This window comes from Acinonyx jubatus, chromosome A3 (genome assembly GCF_027475565.1).
Source record: "Acinonyx jubatus isolate Ajub_Pintada_27869175 chromosome A3, VMU_Ajub_asm_v1.0, whole genome shotgun sequence".
Classification (NCBI taxonomy): Eukaryota; Metazoa; Chordata; class Mammalia; order Carnivora; family Felidae; genus Acinonyx; species Acinonyx jubatus.
This window is the reverse complement of record NC_069388.1, coordinates 105,629,777-105,644,093: the sequence shown is the minus strand read 5'-3', so window position 1 is coordinate 105,644,093 and position 14,317 is coordinate 105,629,777. Positions and strand designations below refer to the sequence as shown.

General features: G+C 42.3%; 1 protein-coding gene and 1 long non-coding RNA gene across 64 annotated transcripts in view; one reads left to right on the top strand and one right to left on the bottom strand.

Annotated features, from left to right (window-relative positions):
* Positions 1-14,317, bottom strand: part of SLC8A1 (solute carrier family 8 member A1) — a 390,461-nt gene that overhangs the window by 14,341 nt on the left and 361,803 nt on the right. The window lies entirely within an intron of this gene.
* Positions 1-14,317, top strand: part of LOC113592500 (uncharacterized) — a 289,937-nt gene that overhangs the window by 188,411 nt on the left and 87,209 nt on the right. For 47 of the 50 annotated variants that reach the window (XR_008289545.1, XR_008289541.1, XR_008289537.1 and 44 more), the window contains 2 exons: positions 4,204-4,279; positions 4,873-5,050. The exons of 1 other annotated variant lie outside the window; for it this stretch is intronic. This is a non-coding gene — a long non-coding RNA (uncharacterized LOC113592500). Of the gene's footprint in view, positions 1-128; positions 432-4,203; positions 4,280-4,872; positions 5,051-12,686; positions 13,637-14,317 lie in introns of those variants that run through there. 2 more of the 50 variants (XR_008289526.1, XR_008289548.1) reach the window with 2 other exon arrangements.

Sequence of the window (14,317 nt, the reverse complement as noted above, 5' to 3'; positions counted from 1 at the left end):
CACTTTATAGGTGAGGACACTGGGCTTCTGGACGATAAGTGATGGGTGCAACATCACGCAACAAGGGAGAAGCCATCTCGGGGCTTGCGCTGGGACTTCCCGCCGTCACTGCAAGTACTTGTTCACTGCAGGCAGCATCGTACCTTTCACTATGCCATGCGTACCAGTGGCCATTCTCAAAGCTTTGTTCACCAGTAATCCCGAGTGCATCTTCTTCTGAAGATAGGAAAATCGTGGTCCATACAAGGAGTAGGACAAGTGACTGATATTTGTGATGAGTAGAGCATAGGGCATGTTTGTGCCATCAAATCCTGTCGTCACAACTGAATGTGTGACCCCAGGTGGATTACTTAATTTCTCAAGCCTCAATTTTCCAATCTGTGAAATGGGGATAGTGACACCCACCTCAGGGTGCTGTTGAAATGCTATAGGTAAAATGCTTATCTATCTTGGTAGAAAGTAAGAGTAGCTCTCTTTGTTCTTTTGCAAAGACCATGTGGGTAAAGCTGGCTGATCAGTTTACTAAAAGTTGAGGCAGGATCCGAAATCGCTCCTTTCTTTAAGCACATAAACAGAACTTGCAGGATACTCGGTTTCTTTTCTGTTCAGCTCCCTTGTTAGTATCGAAGCCCTCTCAGTTACCTTGGCAGAATACCTTGCACAGTAGGCTTATAGAAGACGTGAATAACTGTGAGATTGAACTCCTATTTGCAAGAGCCGGTAACGGCAGGTGTGATATTACCGTAAGGTGCCGCGTCATCTACTCTGGTCCTCTGGAGGTTCCTGGGATGCTCTGGGCAGGCATGGACTTGTGGGATATCTGGATCACTTTCTCCCCTCTTTTGCTACCCTGTTGCCACCATCCTCCTCCTGTAGATCTCCAAGGGGGATGGTACATCAAGCATGCAAGCTTCTATCAACCTGTAGATTTTTGTGCTTTACTCTGGGTGAGTTGGTTATTTAGGTTGCTCAGAGGATAGTTCCCAGCGGCATCCCTTTCTTTTTTGAAAGGAAGTCAACATGGAGGGCCCATCTCATTAATCTTGACCTTTCTGGTAGAAAGCAGGTTTTACTTAGTTTTATAATTAGACAAACGCTGCCTGCTCTGTACCAGGCACTATCCTACATGTTACACGCGAATTCTCATTCAACCTTCTTAGCCTTAAAGATTTTATGGTTTGGGAACACCTCTTGGACATGTCAGTAGAACAAGGATTTTTAAACCAAATTGTTATAACTTCAGAGCCCATTCTCCGTACACCCTGCACTGTCCCTCCCAGAAAGGCTAAAGTTTTCCCTTCCTCATTTCAGATGGCCCTGTCCCTTCCCCTCAGAAACTCTGAAACTGGTTATCCCAGAATGCTCTTTCCTGTCTCAGAGCAAAGGCTGCAGGAGGGGTAGGCGGTTTGCTCAGCCACCCGCCTGTATTTGAGCCGCTTTGTGTATTCAGATCACACACCGCAGCCCCATCAGGACTATCATGGAGACTGGCGAGTGAAAGCCAAGCGAGGCAGATCTTAATGGTCTCTTGCACTTCATCATTAAGAGTTATTAGGAGCTGCAGCCTCCACAAAATGAAGTCGTTTTGCTTTTCTCTTTCAAGGACAGAGGGCTGAGCAGGGGAAAGTGAAGGCAAAGAGTAGAAGGCAAGGGAAAGTAGCTCATGGCTCAGCTGCTTCGGAGGAACACTTGAGATGTTCTGTGCTGACATGGCTGTTGGCACCAGCTGGTGGTGAACAGATGGCTGTGTTAGGCTGGGCCCAACAAGGTAGGGGATGATCCCTCCCCGTGCTGCAGGGGCAGGCGACCTGGCACTCACACCTGCTGACCTCCCTTGGCCTGTGGCACATGGCACACAGGACTTCCTGGGTGCCCCATCTCCACTCCAACCCTACGCTTTTCTGGAGGCTTCTGCCACTGTGCCAGAAGGCGATGAGGCGTAAAATCAAAGATTCCCGGGGCCCAGGGACCCTGAACACCCAGACCAGTCCTTTTGCCTGAAAGACGTCCCTGGGTCTGCAGGGATGTCTCCCTCCCTTGTTTTTCAATAGCCTATTGTGAATACTGAATTGGAGTTCTTGTAACAACAGGTTCCTGTTTTTTCAAATGCCTTTCTCTGGATTCCCTACAAGATGAGTAGTGGAAGTAATTAGCTGATCAAAACAGTGAAACCTGTTTGGGGCCTATTTGAGTCTCGTAGGTTTTATTTACCTGGGTTATACATCAGGCCTTTTATCTGCTTTAATTCAAAAGCTATGTAAAAATTACAGAGACACATGCAAACCCAGACCAGTAACCTTACCTCCATCAGAGACGACTCTGTTTTCCAAATAAAGTGTGATGGGATCTCCCCAAATTGCCTTCTGTCACTGCTCTGCTGCTTAGTGCAAAGAGCAACGCATCACCATACGTTAGACTGCCAAGCCTTACCCTGGACACTAAGCTCATACCCTGCTTATGGCTGAGCAAGGCAAAGCCACTCAAATGCCATTCCCCAAAGCAAAATCCAAGAAATAACTACCGCTGTGGTCTCAGAGGGGTTGTAATCATATTCAGAACTTGGCCCATTTAACAAACACATGAATCAGGTTTCCCATGTGATTGGCACAAACTAAGACATGTTGATAATTACATATATGTGTCTTCCTACCTATACAGCTTAGGTCAGATTTCTAGTAGGAATTGTTGCTTTTAACTTCACCTTATATTCTGAGGCATTTTGGATTAGTCCTATAGTCTTAGACTTTTGGTTCTGCCTCCTGGTACCTATGACTGTAAATCAACAGGGAAGATTCAGTCGGGAGACAGTGTGGCTGGAACTAAACCATACATCACAGAGTCAGGACATCACTGTTCTCTGCAGACCTATCCTGACTCTGTATAACCTTGGCCAAGTCATCTGGTAAATGTGCACAATAGGTCGGCACATTCTCCTTTCCTCCAGGAATTGTTACCTGAATCTTGCAAACTTTACAGCGACATACAGACCAAGCCTTAAATGTCTCTTCTGTAAAAACGGAAACTTATTATATTCCTGTAGGTCACACACAAGGTTGATTATCTAGAGCAAGGGTTTCATCCCAGACGATTTATTCTTGACTTTTAGCCTATTTGGGGGGCCAGCTGTTCAACCCTCAAGCACTTTGTGCCTCAGGAACTGACACCGATGGTGATTTTAATTGCCTGCTTGTCAAGGCATGGTTACTTCCCCAGCACCTGTGAATTACAATATAAGAGACAGACCAGGGGGTACAGAGCTTCATGATATAGTAGTGAGAGAAGCTCATTAAGGAGACAATCGTAGGTCTTATGTGCGTTGTTGGATAAGACACTTCACTTTTTTTTTAGTTCTAGTTTCTTCATCTAAAATAAAAAATTTAGAAGATCTCTAAGACTATCCCTAAGTTTACTGTTTGGGTGGTGTGCAGAATACATCAAAATACTAAATTCATATGTATGATTTTGCTGTGTTCTTTTTTGTAGGAGTTTGTACATGAGCACCCATCTTCATTAGAACCGATTAATCTCATTTTAAAGAATGGCCTAAATGAAACATTCAAAGATCCTAGGAAGAAAGGTCTCTAGACCCAAAGATATTGCCATTGATCAAATTGTGGCAATATTTATGAAACTAAACCACACCGCCCGGAGTCATTTGCCTTTTCAAAATAGATAAACGTTGGCAAAATTATTTACTTGAAACCCCTCTGACCAGCCAGCCATTTATATGCGTGACCCATGGTATATAAATGGCGGCAGTGACGACCTTTGCAAACTTGGTGGTTACATCAAGTTTGCATACCACTGGCATGGGAAATACTGGGAGCGCCTGGTTCAAAGATCTGGGGCTCCACCCTCAACCCACTTAATCAGGCTGTCTTAGGAAAGGACACATTTTAACAAGGGCCTCACGTTATTCTTCTTTATACCAAGGTTTGAGAACCATGGCTCTGAGCCAGGGAAATGGCTGTTGCTCCAAACACCCATTGTTTGGGGGGCTTTGCTGAGAGGGATAGATGTTTCCGTTTGGGGGAAGCAGCTAATTTCTCTTGGAAACAGTGATGCCCTCCGGTCTAGTGGTGGTTTGACTCAAACCCACACTTGGGTGGGTTTAATGGAGGGGCCGGGGCTGCCCCTCCAGTTCTAATGCCCTCCAACTCTTGAATTATGCTATGTTCTTATTATTTTTAAACCTTGTTCCAGCATGAATGCTATGAAAGACCAAAGGAGGAAGGAAATTTACTTAAATTCGTAGAATTCTGGCTCCACCATTCACCAGGTAAGAAGCTTACCTACTTCAGAGGGTTTTGAAAGAAACCCTGTTAACCTGAGCAGCACGCAGATTAGGGCCTGAGACCTCATGAGTGTTCAGCATTATTGGCTATTTTTATAACCCAGTAGCACCAGATCCTAAGAGAATAAGTGGTGGGGAATTCTGACTCAATGTGATAATTCTAAACTTTCAGGGAGTTATAACATCCTTTAAAGACTGCCTAACTTTATGATCATGTGCATTTAAAAATGCGATAAAGCATAACATTATTCTCAAAAATCAAAGCGATTCTTTATTTTGAAAATTCCATATAGCCTGAGTCATGGAATGGCATTGGAGCTCTTCTAGTTTTAAGGCCCTAATCTCACTAGTGACTGAAAGGCAAGCAGGCAGGCATCTATTCTCTTCTAGGCGCTTTTTGTCTTGCTTTTTTAGCATTCAAATGAAAATCATTTACATGCGAATTCTTCTGTCACTGAGGACTTTGAACAAGATTTTGTCTTTAGTTGTGACATTTACCCAAGTAAATACGAAAACCACACTGCCTCACACACTCACTCCATTGGTTCATCTCAAAAGAATCCTTATTTGACTTTCAGGTGAAGTGCAAGAGGTCAAGGAATTACTGATGCTGATGGATTAATGACCAGTTAGGAATTGTAAAAACAGAAAAAGGGAAGAACACTTCAATGAGATTTCTGCCCATAAAAGCTCCCTGAAAGAGTGTAAAAAAGAAATGGAGATGGTGACGTGACTTATTTTTAGAAGGGAACAGAGGTAAGTAAGCTCCAGAGGATTCGTGTTGGCACATCGGAACACCTGCTTCTACTCATTTTTATCCCCAACTGCAAATCAGAAGCACCAGGGCAACATTTGAAAAATACTAGCTTCCTAGCCCCACCCAAGCTTCTGTTTAATTTGTCTGGAGCACCAGTATTTTTTAAAGCTCCCCCAACCAGACTGCGATCCGCTAACCACTCAGAGCCTTTGTTTCTTCATCCGTGTGAGGACAATGGCACCTCCCGGATAGCGGATAGCCTATGGAATAGCCCTGATGCACAGATCCTCGAAAACCAGCCTTGTTTTGTTACCAAATAACTGTTTTCATTTTGATATCTTTGCAAGGGTACCTCCAGGACATTGTTTTCCTGTTTTGTATTTGAAATCCTGGGAGATTTGAAATTCAAAGAGATTAATTCTAATTAAAAGGGCAAAGTAATGGGGGTTTATTTTTCTGAGGAACACAAAGTGGAGGAGAGAATGAACACAAACCAACAGTGCTATTTGATCTGCCTTCCAAAATGTAATTTGATCCGTGCTCTCAAAAGAACATGATAATACTCCACTGTTAAACACACCCATAATGGGATGATTGTTCAGTATGATGTCCATGAAGATTCAAGAGAGGATCCAAGGTTCCCCTTCCTTATTTAAACATCTAGCTTCATGAGGTTTGCTGAAATTTTCTCAAATCCCTGGTTCTAAATCTTTGAGGTCAACAACAACTTTTGAGCCTCTCAAAGAACTCTAAAGGTTTGTCTGAGATGGGGCTAATTCAATTCAATTCAATTCATTCTGTTCAATTCTATTCACTCCTCCCCATGCCCACTCTTGACCTTGAAAAAAGCCCCAAACCAACTAGCTGGGTGTGGAGCAAAGAAGTGGTATTCTGACCTGGTTGTCTCCTGAGACTTGCATTAACATGGTCTTGGAGTGGACCAGATTATGTATGTTAAGTGGGTTTGGTACTTTCACTTTGGGGGTCCTCCCTGTCTATTTCCCCACATAAAAAGGTTCATGCAGATTATTGTGGTGGAAGCTGCAACGTGTGCCTGATAAAATAAGGGGTGCAGGGTTGACTGACTTGAGAGAAGTCTCCTGTCTCTGTTCAAGTGGTAAACAGGCAGCTTGATGATGACCATAGTATTCCACAGTTCCCACTGAGTTCATGTGAATCATTGGTTCTGCTTGGCATTGAGAGCCTTAGTAAGCAGAGGTCACTGTCCATAGTTCATTCGGTCACCTGATTCCATGTTACTCTGTGGTTAACCACTGTTGTTACTGAAGGATGCCAGTGCTGATTACTGTGGACTGCATAATGTCTCTAGTTATAGTAGGAAGGAGCCTAAGCTATGGAGTAAGACCTGGTCCTGGTCCCATTTACCATGTACTGGGTGTGTGGCCTTGGGATAGCCTCTCTTTAAGACTCTGATATCTGTAAAATAGCGAAAATAAAAGTTCCTATTTATATAGCCATAAAGATGATCAAAAGAAGCACTACAAAATGGCTCAGGATGGTGTCCGGAAGTTAGTAGGTGCACAGCGAATATTTCCTATTTCAGAATTCTTTCTTCTGGTGATAACAAAGGGAATGTTAATGATATTAACCACTTTTTATTATGGTTTCCTTCAGCTAGGTGATTTAAGGTTAATAAACCTATAGGATTTAGGGAGAATGTGTTTCTGTCTTTGATGTCCACAAATGATAGTGGTGATAAGGGCAGTGATAGTTAACATTTATGAGACTCCTAGGCGAGGCTCTATATATGGCTTCCCATCGGGGCACCTGGGTGGCTCAGTCGGTTGAGTGTCTGACTTCAGCTCACAGTTCATGGGTCTGGACCCCACATCGGGCTCTGTGCTGACAGCTCAGAGCCTGGAGCCTGCTTTGGATTCTGTGTCTGTCTATCTCTCAAAAATAAATAAACATTAAAACAATTATATATGGCTTCCCATGTAATCTACAAGACAATCGTATGAAGTAGGAACTTTTATTATCTTCATTTGATAGATGAGAAAATTGAATCTCTGAGTATAAGAAAGTTGGCTAAAGTTATCTAGCCAATAAGAGGTGAAACTAGTATTCACAAACTAATGTGCTCCTAGCCAGAATTCATGTTCTTAACCACAAGTGCACTGTGTATTGACTGACTTTATGCATAAGAGCGTGGGGTGTTGACAAGGACTAAATAACATACCTGAAATTTGAAAATGGGCAAAGGGTTCCAAGAAAATATCCAGAAACCTTATAATGTTCACCTCTGACTATAACTACACAATACTAAAACAGCTTATCAGTTGAAAGAAAAGGATTAAAATGGTTGTACAGAGAAACATCAACCTGACTCCTTTAGAAAAATATTTGTACGGGTCAGAAACAGATTAAGAAGGGGCTATTTCCATGGATGACCCTTCATACCTTTAGGACAATATTAGAGATCACTGACAAAGTAATTTTTTCAATTCCTAAGTTCCTGGCTTCTCTTGCTATTACATTATAGTACATAAAAACAGGCTTGAAGGAACCTACTTTTAAAATAACATCAAGGTTCTGGTATTTTCAATTTTGAGCCAGAATTTTATTACTTTTATAATGAACCTTTATTAATACCAAGTCCATGGGGGTAAAACATTGTTGAGATTTAGATCAGCAGCATTTTGCTAATTTTGAAAAGGCAAAAAAAGGGCAGGTTTGGGGCTACAGCAAGTAGCTAACTGTCACTTTCCCAAGCCATTTTGTTATTAGATACAACTGGAACTCCTTGCCTCCAACACAGTCCAGGGTTGCCTTGCGTGAAACAGTCAGTGTCTTCCACCTTGCTGTTCCTTCCTTCCCCATAATCTCCCTCTGTCCCTCAACCCTCCTTGCCTTTGAAGCCTGGTTTGTTCTTCTATGCTTTGTTCTATTTCTGGAACATCTGTCTCCTGTCTGAATCTTCTCAAGTCCTGCTTTAGAGATGGTAAAGCCATAGGTGCCCCAAGCCTTGCTAGAACTACAGGTAGCTGAGTGGGACCCGACAGAAAGACTGTACTATAACTTGGAGAAAACAGAAACGCTCACTGCCACTTCCAGATAGCCCTAGTAGGTTACAAGAGAACTTCCCTTTCAGCTGGGCTATACTGGTATAACTCAAAGTCTACAGATCTAGATAATACGCTGAAGACCCCCAACATGTGCCCGTGTCCTGTGGATGGTTACCCAGTTATTTATTCCTCATAAACCTTCTTATTTTGAGAGGGGTTGCTTTGTGCACTATGAGTTCAGGAAAGCGTGTACACTACTAAAAGTAGGCAAATAGAGTCATCTCAATAAACAGTAAAGGTCACTTTCAGTGATCAGGGCTATGGTAGTGGGATCCTAAGGGGGAAGGCATCATAATACTGCACACACAGCAGGTGCATCTCAGCAGGCGTCAGGATGAGGAGGGGGGTGAGAGTAATGAAGAGATTTCCTGGCCATCAGGGGTTTCCTGGCCTGGAATTTAGAATTAGGAAGGTGCTCAAGACAGACCATAAAGTGGAACAAGAATCTTGAAAAACAAACTTCATCCACTATAAAACTTTTCTGAGGACGAGCTGTGAAGGGGAGAGATCTATGGGTCCTTGTTTCCTTCGAACCATTCTTGTCAGGCAATGATGGACTACATGACAAGGCCAGAATCCTCTCTAAATTCTGTATCTGTGTTATGGTAACATTATATTGTATTTACTGAAAGTATATTCCATTGACTTCAACCCACAAAATTACTTCGCATGTTCATTTGTTAAGAGCTCTGTGCCCTTAACATGTCTGAGAAGGGATATAATACCCAAGCCTTCCATCGTTTGTACTTGGGCTCTTACTAGAGTTGTAATTTGGAATGCGGAGACTAGAAAGTAAGGTGTAGAGCTCCATCCAGGGTGCTAAGGATACGTGATGAGGCTGAGCTCTAATGTCATATTTTGTTCTTGTCTCTTTCCCAGGCACCTAGCACTGCTCTTGGTAGATAATTTTTAAATGACTTTTGACAAAAATTTCTTATTTTTACATCTGAGAGCTTTCAGAGCTCTTCCATAGATGTTCTACTATTTGTTCTTTCTGACAATTCAGTGGGTGGGTGCATGGATGGGTGGGTGCCGTGTTGGTTTTTTTTTTTTTTTTCAGGGGAGGAAGCTGAAGCCCCCTAGGAGGCAGAAGGAATGTGAATGCAGGGGTGGGCTTAGAATCCACATTTTGTGATTTCTGGTGCCCGGGGTCTCATGCTGGAGGCTTGTTTCCAGGATCTCTCATCAGATTCCATTCTTGCCAGATATTATCCCACGCTCTGAACCTGATGACACATCTAGATTGCCTAACTTCCAGGGCTGCTGTGGATATCAAAGAGATAATTTATACAGATGTACTTTTAAAACAATGAAGCTATGCAAATGTGGTTACTGTTGAAACACTTTTTGTGTTAAGTGCAAATGCCCTGCCCTCATGAAATCATCATTCACCACTGATGCCTTAATGTGGATCATTTGTTGGATATTCCAAAGTAATAACTAACACGGAACATTTAGATTGGGAGGGGAAGAAGTATTGGGAAGAAAAACCCAGGGAAGTTGGGTACTATCCCCTAAGAACAGATGTTGGTAGGGGTAATAAGAGAGTCACAGCTGTCAGAGAAGAAAGTAAACCACCGAAAACCTCAAAAGGGTTATGTAAAGGAATAGGTCAAGAAAAGGTAACGCTTTTTCATAATTTTTAAGGTTAGAACTGCTGGGATAAGTTTGCAGGGGGATAACCAGAGGTTTGAGTGAGTAGGTAATTTTCCAATGATTGGTGTATAAGGAGTCATACTACCCTATTAAAATACCCCTCCGTGTGTATAGTGTATACATGCTCTTGAGTCCAGGATTCCATAATCCTGTTTTATTTTCTTCTCAAGAATGTTCATCTCATTGCTATCCGAAACTTTATCCTATTTTTGTTAAGTATCTGTTTTCTTCCCCTGGGGTATGCACTTTGTGGGATTAAACATCTGTCTCGTTTATCCCTCTGTATCTACTATGTCGAATGGGGTATACTACTTAGTGGGTACTTAATACTTGTAGAACACATGAATCAAAACACATGCAAAATGGCTCTGAATCCTATGCCTTGCTACTGTATTATACTGCTTCCTTTGATCTGATGTTTAAAAAATGGTTTTAAACTTAACGTCTAATGACTCGTGTAGAGGGAAGATGTCTGGAATATTTGATGATCGAGAATGCCACATTGTCTCACACTCAGTTTGTGCTTCCTGGCATCATCTGTCAGAACACAGTTTTTATTTTGAATATTCTCACTATTCCACTGTAGCCTGAGCTCTGGTGTAGAAGTAGAAGAAAGGGCTTAATCCATACTCTCAGGAAAACAAGACTTGGTCCTGAAGTTATCAATGTCAGGTTCTTCTAGGTGGTTTGACCCTTGTCTCCCTACATGTGGAACTCTGGAAGCACAGATGGAAACAGACAAAAGGATGAGCATTTTCTGGTGTGGTCTCACGCTGGATGTTGACCCCTTTCTGAGCACCCTGACCAGCGTCTTCTAATTGGACAAGTGGGTTAGTTTAGGGCTTTTGCTTTGCCATTTTTCAGCTGTCTGAAGCATCATCATACAAAGAATCCTTCCGAGAAGGACATTTTCATGATCTTTTTGCACATTTGTGGTTAGTTGTTGTTTCACAACTCTAACTTAGGAATGGCAAGGTATAATTTGTCCTCTGCTGGCTCCATTTGTGGACCCCAGTGGGGATCATTTCAGTTTGGAACCACAGCAAGTCTCGCTTGTTGTCTCAACCCACGAGTTTTTAGGGCGATAACCTAATAATAGCTTACAATTTATGGAGGACCCTGTCAAAAAGCCTCCTGGGCTCCAGAACAGGAGGGAGAGAGGGGAAAGGAAACAAACACGACACAGCATTTCCTGATTGTAAATAATAGAACCAAAGTGGCTATTTTCTCCTTAGCACGAAACGTAGGATTTATATGTGCTGAGTTAAACAAAGGTTATCTAATATGGCCACCAATAGATTTGGCATTTCTGGGTCATGCGCCAGAAAAGGTGGCTGAAGAATGTGAGGCATTTTATGGATTTAAATCCTTTTTGTGGAATGAAGCGGAGTATAAACTGGTAATATATAGCTTAAGTTTCAGTCCTGGGCAAAGGCAGGATGTGAGGTCTGTGCGCTGAGGAGCATTGATGGCATTCCAGCTGGCTTTGTACTTAAATGCCAAGCACCATGATTTCATGTCTGTGATATGCACTATCCCCAACAGGTATTAAAATGCTTTTACAGTCCCATGTAAGATTTGCTTTTTAAATTGAATTACCATTTTATTTGCCTTCTCTTCTAAAAATAGCAATGAGCCTTAAAGTCATTTTGTTTCTCATGTGGTGCCCATGACATGGCAATTAGGTTCTGCTTTTTTTTGTAGCCCAGTTTTTTTTTCTTTTGAATTCAGTGATAATATTCTGTGTGCAGGAGACATGTTCACAGCCTATGTTCTAGGCCCTGGTCTCTACTCTCTTCCTAATGGTTTTCATGGATTTGTATTGATCCAGGGGCCAATGACCAGTGTCTACAGGGTGACAGCTAGGGCTGGGGATAATAGTAAGAAGCTGAACTCATGAGAGTTGCCTCATTTTCAATGTGTTATGATTACCTGACTGAATTGGCCACGGATATTTAGCCTCTATAGATCATTAAATGGGGGTTTTACCCCAAGATTCACAGTGCTAATTCTAAATACCATTGTGTGATATTTTCCCCCAGCGATTTCAAATATATGAGCTAAGGCTACTGTTGTGGGGAGGGTAGTGGGATTGTTTTAAAGGGTGCACATATCTCTATATTCACAAAGCAATAAAGACCAAAAATATCTCATATTTGTAGTTTGCAAATGACTATAGAGATGTTATGGTGAATAAAACAAAAATTATCTTAAAATTTTACAGAATCTGAGGTAAATCCCTACATTTATGTATTACTAAAGTATAGTTACCATCATGTGGAGGATCCATGACATTTTTACATTCAAATTGGTCATGGAGAAACGCTGAAAGAAGCCGAATCTGTGGGGTCTTCAAAGTTACATTAGTGGCTCCCTGGGGCAGGAGGCAAAGGTGGGGATTACCTGTCTGTAGCCAAGAGGGAAGTTACAAGAGGGAAGAAATTCATATGGGTAGAGGTGGGGATTACCTGTCAGTAGCCAAGAGGGAAGTGATGAAATGTTCTAAAGCTGGATTAGGGTAATGATTGTAGGGCACTGTAGATTTGCTAAAAAAATAAAAAAATAAAAAACTCCCTAAACTGTACATTTCAATGGGTGACTTTTATGGTATATAAATTATGCCTACAAGGTTGTTTAAAAATGCAGCCTGAGGCCTGAATTTAAAAGAAAAAAAAAGCACAACAGTGGTTCTTGAAATTTTTCATTTTCATTATCTAATTTCCACATGTGAGAAGGGAGAAATGAAAGTTATCACCTCAACATTATTTTCAAGTCACTTCTAAGAGACCCAGGCTATTGTTAGTCCCCTTGGAGCAAACAGGCCTAAGGTCTTCACTTGTTTTTTTTTCCCGTTTGCAATATACCTCAAGACTAAAAAGGAGAGGAAATCTACATTCATTCGCATTGCACATTCATAACACCAGCTCTCTGAATACAATACACACACACACACACACGCACACACACACACACACAAACCACTGAACGGCATGATGTTTCTGCCAATATCCTTGCTTTGTCTGACCTAGACTAGGCAGGAAGGCCCAGAGAAGACTAGGGTGAAACATTTTTAGTTTCCCTTCTTTTACACCATGATTTTTGTGGGAATGAGTGAAGGTGGTTGGCGTGGGATTGGGGCACTAATCCAAAGACAGGCTTATGTCACATTGGGCATGACGCGTGCTGCATTCTCAGCTCCCCGGGGCCACCTCCTGGTAGATGACATCATTGTCAGCATCCTGGTCCCCCTCCAGCCTTGTGCTCCATGCCAGGGACCCCATACAGTGCTACCTCTTGATACAAATTAAAGATTGCAATTGCCAACAAAAAATTTGTAAGTACTAAATACAAATTCTTCTTTTGGGCTGTAAGAATAAGGGATTCAAATAGTTTTGAAATGGGTGTTTCCCAGGTTTTTACAAAAATGCTTTGGGTCTGCTGCACTTAGTCTATTCCCCACTGTGTTTTAGTTTAGAATAACAGGCAGTTCTTGTGCCATTTGTGGAGCAAATCTTGTGAAATCTGGTATCCAGCCTTCCTTTGTTTCGCTCTGTCCTTAGAAATGCTTGCTTTTGTAAGCTTCCTTCAAGTCCTATGACATCACCTATTCATGAGAAAGTGTGCTGGAACATTCCGAGCGTTTTACCTCCAGCTGGCTGGTCACTGGTGTGAGGGTGAGAGAAGGTCCTGTGGAAAGCCCTCTGAGTGATTAAGGGTTGCCCAGTGCTGGACCTCTGGCCGTGTCCCTGGGTGGCTCTGCCTCTTGGCCTGACTGTGATCAGAGGGCCCATTTTCAGCAGCCCTGACCTTTCTTGGTGGCAAAGAAACTGACTGCTTATTCAGGTATCAGAAAACAAAATATACCTGCCCTTTCGGATCTTCCTGGGGGAACCAACATTATAGCCATGGGGAAATCCTGGTGCAGAGTAAAGCAATTCTGTTTTCATTCCCATGTAAGCTGTTGTGAAATGTTAATCACCCGATTAAATTCGAATACAGGTAATATGTAGCTATGGTATGTTCTCTTCAACCGCGTCCGAGTTGAAATGCCAATGTTGAGTGTAAAAGCTCGGGGTAAAATTGCAGGAAACAGGAACACAATTGAGAATGTCCACCAAACCTGAATTCCTAATGTAGGAATTCCTAACACACGACCTCATAATGAAGATGGGCTGCGAATTTACTTAGTTTGCTATTTTTCACTTGCTGTGATATAGCTGAGCTAACTACCGGGAGGCCTAAGTCTATTTATCAGTACATTGAGGTAGAAAGGAAAAGAGATCTAATATTTTTTTCAAGCACCAATTATATGCTGGGCCCTGTACCGGGTGCTTGATAAAGGTGCTCTCATGCCATCTTCACTACAACTCTGAGGTAGATTTTCATGTCCCCATTACTGTTATTCAGATTAATGAACTAAGGTTGACAGGAGTCAAGCAATGTGCCTCTAGAGGTGGGGTGGGTGGATTTGAACTCACGTTGACCTGACTCTAAAGCTCATGTTCTTTTCTACCGTCTTGTGGA